This window comes from Cyanistes caeruleus, chromosome 7 (assembly GCF_971803275.1).
Source record: "Cyanistes caeruleus chromosome 7, bCyaCae1.hap1.1, whole genome shotgun sequence".
In the NCBI taxonomy this organism is placed as follows: Eukaryota; Metazoa; Chordata; class Aves; order Passeriformes; family Paridae; genus Cyanistes; species Cyanistes caeruleus.
The window spans coordinates 6749009-6762537 of NC_141707.1; the positions used below are offsets into that span (position 1 = coordinate 6749009).

Below are 13529 nucleotides of genomic sequence, written 5' to 3' on the forward strand. Positions count from 1 at the left end.
GTACTGGTACCAGAAGCTGCTGTGTCTGACCACACAGGGAAATCCTGTTTCACCTGAGGCCTTTCCCACTGCTTTTACCTGCACATCTTCCTGTGCCCAAGTACCCCTTTTTGGCCAAAGTGTTGTCCCACTCTAAACACAGACTACAGTTCCACATTCAGGATCATTATAATGATTTTTAGTCATTTTGTTAGCATGACTTTTTGTTACAATAAGTTGTTATTTTCCTGATTGCTCCAATGCAGTTACCAACCACACAGACCCCACTCAGGCCTGCCCCACACCCCAAAAACTATTGAGTGTGATCCCATTCACTGCAGGTTAAACTCTTTGATGTATAAAAAATTACTTAGCTGCCACCCAGTATCATGTAATTAGGGTGGTTAAATGAGAATCTAAAATAATTTAGGTGCCTGGTAGAAGGCAGCTTTTAGTACATGTAAAATTTGCATTTAGGAGGCTTGGAAAGCACACCAGGTAAGGAATAAAAATAAAAAGACAAAAGATAAATAGTTGGAGACTAGATGTAGCAAAATATTTGTCAGCAAGACAGCAGGCACTACACAATGCAGGGCTCTAGGCAAAAATTAGACAGCAATGAATTCCCTTTTTACAATTATTTTGCATTAAAAAAAAGATGCCTTTTCTAAAAGCTTCCTGCCAATACATGTCTAGTACCCCACAGCAAAATCAGACACCTATTTAGCAAGGGGTAGGAGAATCCTGGCCTCCAGCTGGAAGCAGGGAGCTCATGGGAGCCTGGCCAGTTATATCTCCAACAATTGTGAAGGTTTCTTATGCTGAAGGCAAAAAGTGCTCCTGGGTCCAGTTGTGCCACCTTCCTGTAGCCAACTGCCAAGTAATTTTTCCTCCATTCACTTCAGGAGAAATAGCTATTTTTCCTGAAATCAAATATAATGAGTAAACATTGCAAAACAACCACATTTTCCAGAAATGAGATCTGTTCTGTACCATTCCAACACTTTCTCTCAAACAATCCAGTGTAAGTTCAAGTCTTCCTGTAAATTGTTAAATTTTTAAAATAATGTATTTAGCCCATATAAAATCATGTATAGTACCAATCAATATCCATGACATACATTAAACAGTGTGCCATTACAGTGTGATACTTCATCTCAACACCCATCCCATCCAGCTTGCTCATTTTTCCTCCACTGGAATGACTCCAAACCCTCAAATTGTAATGAAGGGCTGTTGAAGTAGGGGAAAATGTAGTTTGGAAGGAGTTCAGATACATGAATTCCATGTACAGAACAGATTTATGACCTATATTAACAGTGATAATCCTGTGTCTCGGTGCCTCTGAAATGCAAAGTTGTGGCTCAGTCGTTTTAAATCCACTATCATCCCCCAACGGTGGTCCAGTGATGTCTAATCACAATCAATAGCCAGTAATGAACCACAGTCATTAATCCCATTTGCATGTTTGTACAAAGCATCATTTTTAAGCTGCATATTCATAGGCAGAGAGAGCGGTGAGTGCACAGAGATTTTGCAGCTGGTGGAAAGTTCTGCACTGAGATTTGATATCCCAGGCCCCTGGAAGGATATTTCTGTAATGGTCCTGACAGTGAAGGCCAAGAAAACACACAGGACAGTGCCTGAGCTCAGTGTTTGTGCTTGGGGCAGGTGATGATCTCTCTGAGCCGTGCCCTGGGGATACAGGGACACAGCTTGAGGACAGGGAATGAGTTCATGGACACAGTGATCAATAACAATCTAACTCCAGGAGTGGAGGAGGAATGGAAATGCTGAACATGAGCAGAATCCTGAGCTGATACAAGAGAAAGCAAAATAGAAAAATGAATATAAATTTCTACCCTTTCTCTGAAAGGCTTTGCATGAAACCTGAACTTTCATCCACGAGGCCATGCAGCCTAAACGCTGACTGCTCAAGAGAGGGGACACCAGAAAACCCTTCAAACCCTCACAGGAAATCTAAACCAGGGACACAAACACTGTGGCATTCTCCCTCTGTTCCCCATTTCTTTTATATGCACACTACTCAGACACAAAGGCAGTAACTACCACAAAATATGAACTTGGTTCCACATCCCTCAGCAGTCAAACAAGTCCTGATGCTCATTCCCAGCTGGGAGACTTCTCCTGTGCTACTTCAACTGTTTTGTACCTAGAATTCCCTAAATTACTGTAGCCACAAAGCTTGAGGGGAAACACAGAAACACAATAAATGACTGTGCAATTCATATCTGGAGTTTGTGCTCCAGACAAAATCTTGTAAACACTCTAAATATTTGGGGGTTATTTCCAATTCACGTATCTTAGATATTGCCTCAATTGAATTGCCATTCTCTAGTCAACTCTAACACTAATGTTTGTTATTTTAACAGCTGCACTTTAGGAAAGGCTCATTTTAACAATATAACAAACACAGATCTCTCCTTAGCCACTCCACTAGAACCCTTGCAGCAGACCTGAGGGAAAATACAATTGCCTTTATTGCACAGAGGAAAGCAATAATGAACCGAGGATGTTAAAGGCATCAAGATTATAATTGCACTCAGAGAAAACATAACACAAGAGATTCTATTAAGAGAGATGTTTTGACGTGTATAACGACTCTGAACAGAGTGAGAGCAACACATCCAGGATCAGAGCAGTGAACTGAGACTCTCCAGCCCCAGAGAGATGGCAGCTCCCTCTGCAACTCCAGCTCCCCAGCACAAAATGCTGATGGAAGCCAGAAGAAAATCCAAACTACTCAAAATCTGAATGCACCAAAGAGAACAACAGTTTTTTTCTCACAGCCTAAATAAATGATCAGCAAAACTGAAGTGCTTCTGGTGACTCCCAGGCAGCAAGAGCTTCGGGAACTGAAAATCAGGCAGTTGTGCAGAAAAAGAAACCAAGAGCTCCTTGTAGAGCAGGCAAATTTCTGCAAAACTTTCAGAGAACACACTCATGGCTGCACTGAAGCTGAACTAATAGGTTTAGAAATATCCCATTTTATTGATACTCTATAAAGACACTTCAGCTGCTTATTCCTTTACCCTTTTCTATCAAAGTGGTTATCATATAGAAATGACTTTCTTTCTTTCAAGTAAACACTAAACCAAATTATTCACACAGCTGATCAGAAAGTTTCCTTGCAATTTCTAAGTCAAAACAATTACATCAAAATGGTGATTCTTAATAACTAAATAAAGTTTTGTGAGAAAGAGAAAGATTAAATTTGATACCTTTTTCACAATTTGTGAAATTGATAATCACGGTGTCTTTTCAACCTACTATCAGATTGGTTTAAAGTCCCCAAAATAAAATACGTCTGTTTTCAGGTCTGAAATTCAGAAAATGGGAGAATGTAGCACACAAGATCATCACTTAAGAAAAATAATGTTACTTCTGTGTAAGCTAAGCATTCAGAACACTTGAAAACTATTTAACTTATGGGCAAGCATCACATTTAAATGATATATTATGAAGATAAGTTAATTAAATAAGAAATTAAATAATACTACACTGACTAACTAACTAACTAGATAACTTTTTATCCCCATTAGTATTTCTAATGTAGCCAAGATCACACACTGTGGGTATGAAGATTGAGGTCTTTTTTAAAAGCCTTTAAAGAGATGTTTTACATCTGTGATGGAGAGGCTTCAAATTAATCAGTAGAAATGGCATTAGTTTATCAACAGGTTTTCAATCACCAGTGTTGAAGTTCAAAGGGCAGCATTTATGACAAGGGATTTTCTTCCTGTAGTTATTTCAAATATACATCTGAATTGCTCAACAGGAGGACTGCTGCTTCTGCCAGGCGTTTCCTCCCTCTCCTGTCTCCAGCTGTTCTCAGCACTTCCCTCTGCTGCTGCTCACTGAATTATTGTAATGGAGATATTATTAGTGAATCACTGACTCAGAGTGGTCAGTATTTACACCAAGAAGGAAATACAAGCCAAAGGCAGTTTTTCATTCAAGCCTGGTCATTCTGGGTGAGAAGTGATGCCTATTCAGTAACCACACTGTGGGATTGCACACTGTTTGCTTTCTAAAATCAATATAATGATAGACTCTTCAGGTTCCATGCAATAGGAACATTCTTTGGTCTTTCTATTGACAGGGAAAACAACTTCTTTAAAGCAGAGGTAACATCCTTGGAGAACATTAATGGCCTAACTATGAATGTTTCTGAAGGCAAACGTTCCAGATGGCACGTGGGCTGCCACTACAACCACCTCAGAGACAGAAGATGAGAAGCACTGAGATAAAGCACACAACTGAGGATTTGGCAACAAAGAAAATCTCCAGAAGTTTGGACATCTGCTGGGAACCCTGGCCTGTGTGAAGAAATTCTCCTCAGCGTGGAAGGAATAGCAGAAAAAAGCCAACTCAGGAACAACAAATCAGGATCTAAATCTGTAGCAAAGAGTTGTTATCAGTCTATATTTTCCAGAAGTGCATTGCAGAACTGAGCTCTCTAAACAAAATGAGATAAAGACACTGTTTCTTCTTGAAATATTTTCTCTACTTGAGATACTCACCAATAGTTAACAGAGCTCTTTGAATTGAAAACATACTTTATGTGTATATTTACATCTCAAAAACCCATGGAGAATAACCAACAGTTCCATATGCCAGAAGAGATTAGTATGGGTAGAAACATTTGGCTTGTGGGAGTGGGCGGAAAGGGAAAAATTTTAATCAAATCCATTACCTGGTTATTGATTTCTCTTTGCCAGACTGATCCTGTAGAATACTTATAAAGCCTTTGACATTGAGACGTTTGGTCAAAGATATTGGATTAGACTAAGCAGAAGCTGAGCTTCTCATGTAATCTCTCATATTTCATTTATATGTGATTTATTCCTTTGTCCAGCAGAGGCTTTTTATTGATAAAAATAATGAGATTGAGAATCCCAAAGGAAATCTAATGCCCACCCAAACATTTTTCTGAGGTAAAAATAGTAGGCTTTGTAAGCTTGAGAGAGAATGATGTTAAGACTGTTTCCTTGTATAAAATGTATGAAGCTTATCAAAGATTTTGAAATAAATAAAGCTACTTTTGAAATTAAAATTTTGCTATACTTGAAAACACCAAGCACACAGTGAATACTGTACACTGGGGAACTGAATGAAAGACTTTTGAAATAGTTTTTTTCTCCTTGCAGAAGAAATGAATACAACTTTTTTTCTTTTGATTGCTGTATTAGCTCAGGTTGATAAAACACCTTAACAGATGTCTTGACTGCTAAATATGATGTGTTACATAAAGCCAGTTAGATGACTGAAAATTAACTGTGCCACTCAAAAGAAGTTTCTTACCACTGGCAAATTTAATATATAATCTGGTAACTAAAAGCTTTATTGAACTATGCAGGAATTCAACATCCTCTAAAAAATTAAATCATTATGCCTTTTCATTAAATAAGTGTTCAAAAGTCCTAAGTAGAACATACAGACTATCTCATGTTTCTTTCATAGCTATCCATAGTAGTAAAAGGATAAATCAAACCCATCTGTTTCTGCAGCAAGACCTGAATTAGGTTTTAAAGACTATTTGAAAGCACAAATCAAAATAATTTTATTCCACTGATAGCCAACAGAGACCTTTGTGATTAACCCAAGTCTTACAACTCTTTTTTATGTTAATGCTTAGAGGGGAGTTGGTGGCTTTCAAGTCTCAGCCTTGTTTAGTGTGAAACTCAGCATTTACAACTCCAAGGCCAGCAGAGAAAGTGTTCTGTAGCTCACTGTCCATGGACCTTTTATTACCAGCAAGGTCCAAACCCCTTCCCTGGGAGGACTGTCGCTCTGGCTGGCTCAGTGGCCAGGCAGGAGGGTGAAGGCTGACATTCCCCTTCTCCTCCTCCTCTTCCTCCTCCCTGGCTCCTAGGTGTGCACAGCAGCTCCCTGAGCAGCCTCCCCAACCAGGGCGAGTTCTGCCTTGCTTCAGCTCCTCGTTCTCCAGCTAAAAGGTGGAATTAATGGAAGCCTGTAATCTAAACACTGACTGATCATAAAACCACTTCCAAGATTTCTGTGTTATCCATAATGAATCCAGAAAGTGCAGGCAGCACATATCCCTGGGATGCATTGCACATCTCCTGCCCACCTGGGCAGCTCCTGCTCAGTACTCAGAACTCCTCTAGACTCCTATAGAAGTACCTGACCAGCTGGAACTGCATTGCAGAGCCAAACACTGGGAATTATCTGGGAGGTCCAGGGCCTGTGTCTATTTTCTGAATTGGGCAGTGTAGTGGTTTAGATTCACCAATTTGAGTTTCCCAGTCAATGCACCAAATAATGCGGTGGGTTTAGCACTGGGTGCTGGGTTTAGGGCTGAAATCACCAGGGCACTTACACATTTCTTGCTCTGAGATATGGATTAGGAGAAGGACAACACAGACTTAAAAGGTACAAAGAAACTTTTTTAACAGGACTACAAGAATAAGAAGCATCAGAAAAAAACCTCCAGAACACCTTTCCTCCCCCTGCCCAACTTTTTTCTTTCCCAGCTGACAATGTAAAGACAAAACTTGGGATGTTAAAGGAGAACCAACTATAAAATAGTCTTTCATCAGTCCTTGTAGGGAGAGGAGTTTTCTCTTGCTGTGCCATGGAGAATTCTCTACAAGAAACAGATATCTCGTGGCTTTTCATTTCCATGAACAGCAGCTGCCCAGGAAAAGTTCTGCATTGTGACATTCCTCCCATTTTCACAGCCCTCCTAGAGGTGTGTCCATGGTCCATGAACTCGTGGGGTACTATTTTAAGGATGAGTTGTTCAAAGGCAAAGGTTCTCTTTATTTGTCTCTGTGATCATCTCTGGGAACAGAGATTTTCTTCTTCTCTCCCTGGGGGCAAAGGGTCTTCATCACTCTCATCTCTCTCTGTTCAAGCTTCTCATGGGATCACAGCTACTCCAACATCTGCTTGGCTTCATCAATGGATGCTTCTGCTCACATCTACAGTTTGAATACTTCATCCCCCCACACTCTCTCATCAATTAAAGGAGATATTTCAGTGTATCATTGTCCATCTCCATGGCCCTACCAAAAGAGCTTTCAGCCCCATTCAGCATCTCCTCGTTCTCCTTCCATCTGAAGCTTGACTCTTTCTTTACTGACCTTGGTGTTTTCATGTTGCCTTTCTACGTGTCATCACTCTGTCCTTTTCTCTCTCTGGAGAGAGGAACAAGATCCACAGGTCTGATCTGTGTAGTGAAGGGGTTTAATCTCACCCAGTGCCATGGCAGTCACGGTGTTGGATTTCAGGCCGTGCTGGGCGCCTTCCTCTGCCCGGCAGCTGCTGGGAGGGGAGGACAGTCTTGGCTCAGCCTGGAGCCATCCATGCAGGGGAGGTATTTTAGTGTCAGTGAATGTCAGCAGCCATGGCTCAGCCTGGAGCTGTCCATGCATGCTGGGGAGGTGTTTTAGTGTCAGTGAATGTCAGCAGCCGTGGCCAGGCCCAGCCTGGGGCCGGGTCCCACAGCCTCCATCCCCGGCCCGGCCTCCCTCAGGAGCACAGGCCGTGGGCGAGCAGGGCCGGCCTCACCACAGCTCTGCTGACTTTTGAGGCTGGGAGCAAAGAGAGATTTCCTGGGCTTGTGGTTTTTAAAATGTAGATGTCACAGAGGCAGATCTAATTTCTAAATGGTGCAAAGTGCTGACACTTCTGAGAACTGGCCAGCTATTGGCCTGTCCTAAGCACAGAGGAGGCTCTCGGCAGCTTCTCTTAAAGAAATCATTTCCATGGGTGTTTCTTACTTCTTTCCCCAAAGGTCAGTCAATGTCAAATCATCTCAGGCAGTAATCTCACAAAAGCCCACACAACTCTTAACACCAGTGGAAAAGCAATCTGGAGCACAACAGGAGGGTCCCTGAGCATATCACTGCTGAAACTGTTCCATAATGGGGTTTGAAACAGTCCCTGATGAAAATGAATTGCCAGCCTGTTCCTGTTTCAGCATCTCCTTCAGGAGCTTCCTTTGGTTCTGCTGGCTTACATGTAGAGTGCCACCTTGGTGTGGCTGCTGACCCTGCCTGGGCAGTGGCTCTGAAGGATGGGTGATAAAAACCAACACTTTAAAATCACTGACTCCAAACCTTTCTTAATTTCTTCCTGTGGACAGCTGTTTTGCAGAGCCCAAAAGAATATGTGAAGGTCTCTAATAAGAAAGAGCATGCAGTAGCATAGTCAAATCCCACTGCTTAATGTTAAATTACAGTTTCCAAGCAGACAAATGCTGCTGCATTTCACTAAAACAAACAAACATTAGAGTGTAGCAACATCTTGTAGATCCTGGAATCGTAACTTCAGCAGTGACTGTTTGTTCTGTAAGTCTCCCTAGTTTCACCAAATAACTGCAGCACCAAACCTTGGAAGCCAGTACATTAAACAAAATGGCATAATATATATAATTCATGCTTTCTCTCATGGAAATAAAGATGAATTGAAGAATGGCATTAGGAATTTTTAAAGTACAAGGAGAAATATATTTGATGTTAGTAGAATTTTTTTAAATTATTTTGCTACTGTGACTAAAGAATGTACTCTTCTCTGTATGTCATCAAGTGCTTTTCATTTGCTAAGGCTTTGTGGGCCCTGTACCATCTTAGCTATTTAAAAGCTGTTTATTTGCAATTTGTAACTAAGAAAGCAGTCACTGATCTCTAGCATCAGATTTTGTGTGACTCTCTTCATACCCTGCAGATGTTTCTCACCACACACTGATACCTGAGGATATTATGATTGTCAAGAAGATTGGTGTGGATTTGATGCTTCAGCACCTCCCAGGACTGGGACACTCCTCAGCAGCACAGTCTGTGGGCAGCCAAGAGCAGCAGAGGTGGGAGATGAATAAAGAAGCACACCTTGTAATTCACCTTGATAATCAAAGCACTTTGGGCTCTCAAACTACAAAGGTGTGTCCACTGAGAAATTCACAAGTGGTGCCTGAAACTGTCAAGCTGTCAAGTCTGATTTTTGCTCCTCGATGTTTCCCTCCAAGCACAGAGTCCTGTGAGATGCAGTGAGCAAGGAGCAGTGTCAGCTTGTGCCTGCTGCCTCAGAACATCTGAGCCTGGCTCGATCAAACCCAGCTGCTTCTCCTTTCTGGGATTGCCCTCCCTCCTGAATTTTGCCCTTTGCTCCCATTGCTCCTCAGAGGTTTCTCCACACCCTCCCTCCCTTTCTCCATTGCTGTTCTGCCAGGCTTTTCAGTCTATCCTTTTTCCACACAAAGTCATCAATGGGTAGCTTCTTCACAAATGATAAGATTGAAAAAAAAGTAAAATAATGTAAAAAATAAAATTAGGGACTTACCTGAGTAAGAATTAATTTTCGTTTCAAAGTTTATTCTGACTTCAATTATGCTGAGGAATTTGCTTTTTAAGAAGATTTTATAAAAGCTTTTCTGAGAATTTTTGTATGATGACAAAATAACTTCCACTCTGATAGAGTCTTATACAATTTCATATTTATCAGACACTGCTCTTGAAAACTTTGGGCAAATATCATTATCCCAGTCCTTTTTCCCCATTCTGGATTGCCAGCAACATTTTGGACTTGATCTTGAGAGGCCACCAGAGCACTCAGTTACTCACAGCCTGCTCCCATGTGCTACAAAATTCCCCTAAGAGCTTCTTGTGTGAGTTCAAGCCCACCTGGAGATGCATTCCCTCCACAGCTCATTCAATCTCTCTCCAATTCCTCACATCCATCCTCCTATATTCTTCTAATTCTCTCTCTACAGGGTTGTCATTTTCCTCTATCCATGCACAGGTTTCCATCTGGAGCACCTTTCGAGAAATACCGCCCAGAGCTGTTTCTGTTCTGGATAAACATGGGTTGTTCTTTCAGCCCAGCACCTTATCTTTCTCTTGCTTCCCCTCATTGGCACCTTCTTCTAGGGTATCAAACATGACATGCCTTTATTTGCATTTTTGATCCATGAACATACTTATTCTATCTTTTCCTTCATTTTTTTTTATTAATTACCGAGGAGGCAGTACCTGCCTCCAGGTTTTCCAACAGCAATAGAACTTAAAGAAAATCCACCCAGTTAAAGGTAATTGCTGCAGCAATTTTTATAAAATAATAAATTGATAACAGTTTTGATTTCTTTCCTTAGTAACTGAGGAACACCTGAGAAACTCTGCTTCTTTCTTATGGGAACAGGACATTACAAAAGAGTTGACAATCTGACAACTTTCAGTGCAAGTTTTAAATAGCTTCAAGAACCTACAGTTTGCACTTCAATTCAGAAATTCATTGTATTCCACAGAACCAGACAATGTTTGCATGAAAAGGGCTACAAACATTTTAGAAGAGTTGACTTGATTAATATTTATGAATATCTTAAAGACATTACATATTGTACCAGCCCACATGCAGGGCAAGAATACAATATTTTACTGTTCACTGGGATTTTATCAGACATTAACACACACCTCTGCTATTCTGCAGAGCTTGACTCTTTAGCCACCCAAGAAGGTTAGTAACAAAGATAAATAAATCTAGTACATGCCATGAAATATCTTTGAGTAATTAGAGTATGGTCCTTAAAGGTACAGCATTACATCCTCAGCTTATTCAGGAAACTGGCAGGGATGCAGATTTTTGTCTGCTGTTTCAAATATTTGAGTCACCTGGCACCCACAGCTGCACTACACAGCTCTTCCCCAGCTCTCCAGTTTCTTACCACAAAGCCTCTAAGTATGACTACGACAAGAGACATTCTGACTCCCTAATTCCTTCACATCTAGAAAAGGCAAGCTGAAAAACATTGAATTTTTCAACAGTCACAGGAGCTTGAAACAGCTAATTCATCTGCAAAGCAGTGTTCAGCCAGACCACAGTAAAAACACTGGTTTTTTTTTTGAAGTTTGACCAAGAGTCACCTGAGTTTCAAAGAAGGAAGCACTGTTCTCCTCCCTCCTCCCAGCTGCCGCACACTGCAGATGACAGCACCTGTTTGAAGTTTTATTTTAAAATCTTAAGGCAATGCTTTACTCTCAGATCTGCAGGGAGCTGCTCTGCTCTCCCCATATGCACAAAGTCAGGCTGCTTGCCCTTCATCCCCTGTCCTGGGAGACAATGCAGGGAGAACACGTGGGGCACCCAGACCCTTTGTGCTGACCCAGGAGCGACACAGAGGCAGCCCTGGAGCCTCAGCACAGGCTCACCTCATCCTGCTTTGATCACAAGTGAAAGGGAGGTGGTTTTCAGCAAGAAAATCATTGTGGGATGAACACATTGTCAGTGGGGCGTGGCGGGAAAGACTCCTCCATCCAACACCTCTTTGCCCCTAAGGGTCCATGATGATGCTCAAGGACCCTGTGGTACATCAGTCCTGGGAAAGCTCCTAAGGACAATCCTCATTTCTGTAACACCTGGTCCAGAGCCTAAAACACACCTTTACCTTGCTATTGTTACTTCCCAGAACCAAGTCCTTTCATGGCTCTTAGAGACACTGTGAATATATAAACCCAAAAGCACTTTAGCTTCAAGTTTCTAGATCTTCCCAGCCACCAGTGATACTGGCAGCTTTACCCCTATTTACACAGTGGTGGCACAGAGACAACCTTGAGAAAGACCTTTCCTCATTTTGTGAGCACATAAACCCCCAGATTTCTGGGATTTTAAGTCCTTTGTACTTGCAAAAGTTAAATGGCCATGACAGCTCTCCTCAAATCATTCGTGCCTGGGTGCCAGGGTGTGGGTTACTGCATGATGCTGCACCAGATGATCTGACAGCACACTCACGTGTGTTTAAAATCTAAACCTGATTTTACAGAGAGAGAAGAAACACAGAGGGGAAGTGATTTCACAGAGGACAAACAGGAAAGACTATAGAGTTATGGAAGTTCTACCCAGGTCACCATTAAATAACCCGGTGGCACAAAAATATTTTTCTTTTCCATTTCTGGGGTGAACATAATTTCAAATCTTTAAAATGGGAACAAAACTAGAAGTTATCTACATTTGATTCCAGAAAAAGAAAAAGAAATCTATTAGAACTCTTCATTTTTACTTAATTGGTTTTGCTTCTGGGCAATACAGATATATAAAAGTCTCCTATCTAAGAAAATATATTAAAAAAAATTAAAAATATGATTAAATGTATTCTGCCATATTATATATTTTATGCAGTAACAGAAGACAATATTTTAACAGCACTGCTTTTGAATCACTCCAGAGCATTCAGCAGGAGTCAATTTATACTGCAAGAGAATAATGATGTACCTCGACTCATTTTAATTTCAATAATTGAATGAGAAATAGGAAAGCCTATTGAAAGGACTGTATTCTGGTCAAAGACTAATGAGAAAATAGTTTTGAGCCTCTGAGTCAGTGGGTGTCATGGTAACAATGCATTATCGAAATCTGATTAGTATGCCCAGCAGCTTTATAAATGATAACATGCTCTTCTAATTGTATTTCCCTTTCTTCCCCTGTGCTAAGTTTTATATTCACAACAGGTAAGAGGAAAAGGCAGCATTCTGTTTATCTGCAGGTTTCAACCATGCCCGGCACTCACAAACTCTGAAATCTGTCATGCAGCAATTGATAAATTTTCCTACCACCTTAAAACAAGAAGCTGAGCCTTCCATTTCTCTCCTCCTGTATTATATGCAATTATTTAAGTTAAATTATCCTCTTCTTTTAAAGGTAATTATTTCTAAGGATATGCACATGAAAAAGAGAACACAGTGAAAACACAAGCACCTTAAGCAAAAGCCTGTTTTTCTTAGGAGAAAGTGATGCAAGAGAAGAGTAAGTGCATGTTTAATTCATCTCAGAAAGCGTGACTCCTGGTTCTTGAGGTTTTGAAAAGAAGGAGGGGATTTTCTTGTGTTTAGAGGACTGTGTGTGCCTTTGGTAGCTCATTACAAACTCAGAAATCAGGAGGAACCATGAAATTAAATAGGATACATTTCCTCCTCCTGAAGAAGAGAACTAATACTGCTTCGTAAAATAAACACAATGAAAATACAAGGTTGAAGGCTTAATAATGCTCCTTTTATAAGCGAGCCTCAGGTGAAAAGCCTGGCAGACCTTTATTATATTAACAGTAAAGAACTCTATTTAAACTGCTGCCTCACAAATCTGATGCAAAGTAATTTCAAAATATAGAAGCTCAGCCTTATCCAAAGGATTTTAGTTTTGAGAATAAAATGGTGTCCTATTTTTCAACAGAAAGACAAAAAAATCTAATTCATGTTGGCCCTATTTCCATGACCCTTGTAACTTAAATATTTAATTTTTATTTTCAGTGTTCACTTTCATTTATTTATTCAGCTTCAAATCCATATGATGAAAGGGCAGGAAAGCTCATATTCTTATTCTCTAGGTAAGCCCAGATACTCTAAGTCATATGACAAATAATGCGTAATACAAGAAGTCAATCAGTATTATTAATAATGGGACCGTGTTTGCCATAGTGCATGAACAGGGGAAAAACGAATACAGCAAGACCTGAAAAGCTTATTACTCCTTGTTACATGCACTGCCACGGGGGCAGAGTTTAAGATGTACAAAACACC

The 13529-nt window shown here is 40.6% G+C and overlaps 1 protein-coding gene across 4 annotated transcripts in view; it reads right to left on the reverse strand.

Annotated features, from left to right (window-relative positions):
- The window catches only part of SPAG16 (sperm associated antigen 16), a 358732-nt gene that overhangs the window by 177275 nt on the left and 167928 nt on the right, over positions 1-13529 (reverse strand). The window lies entirely within an intron of this gene.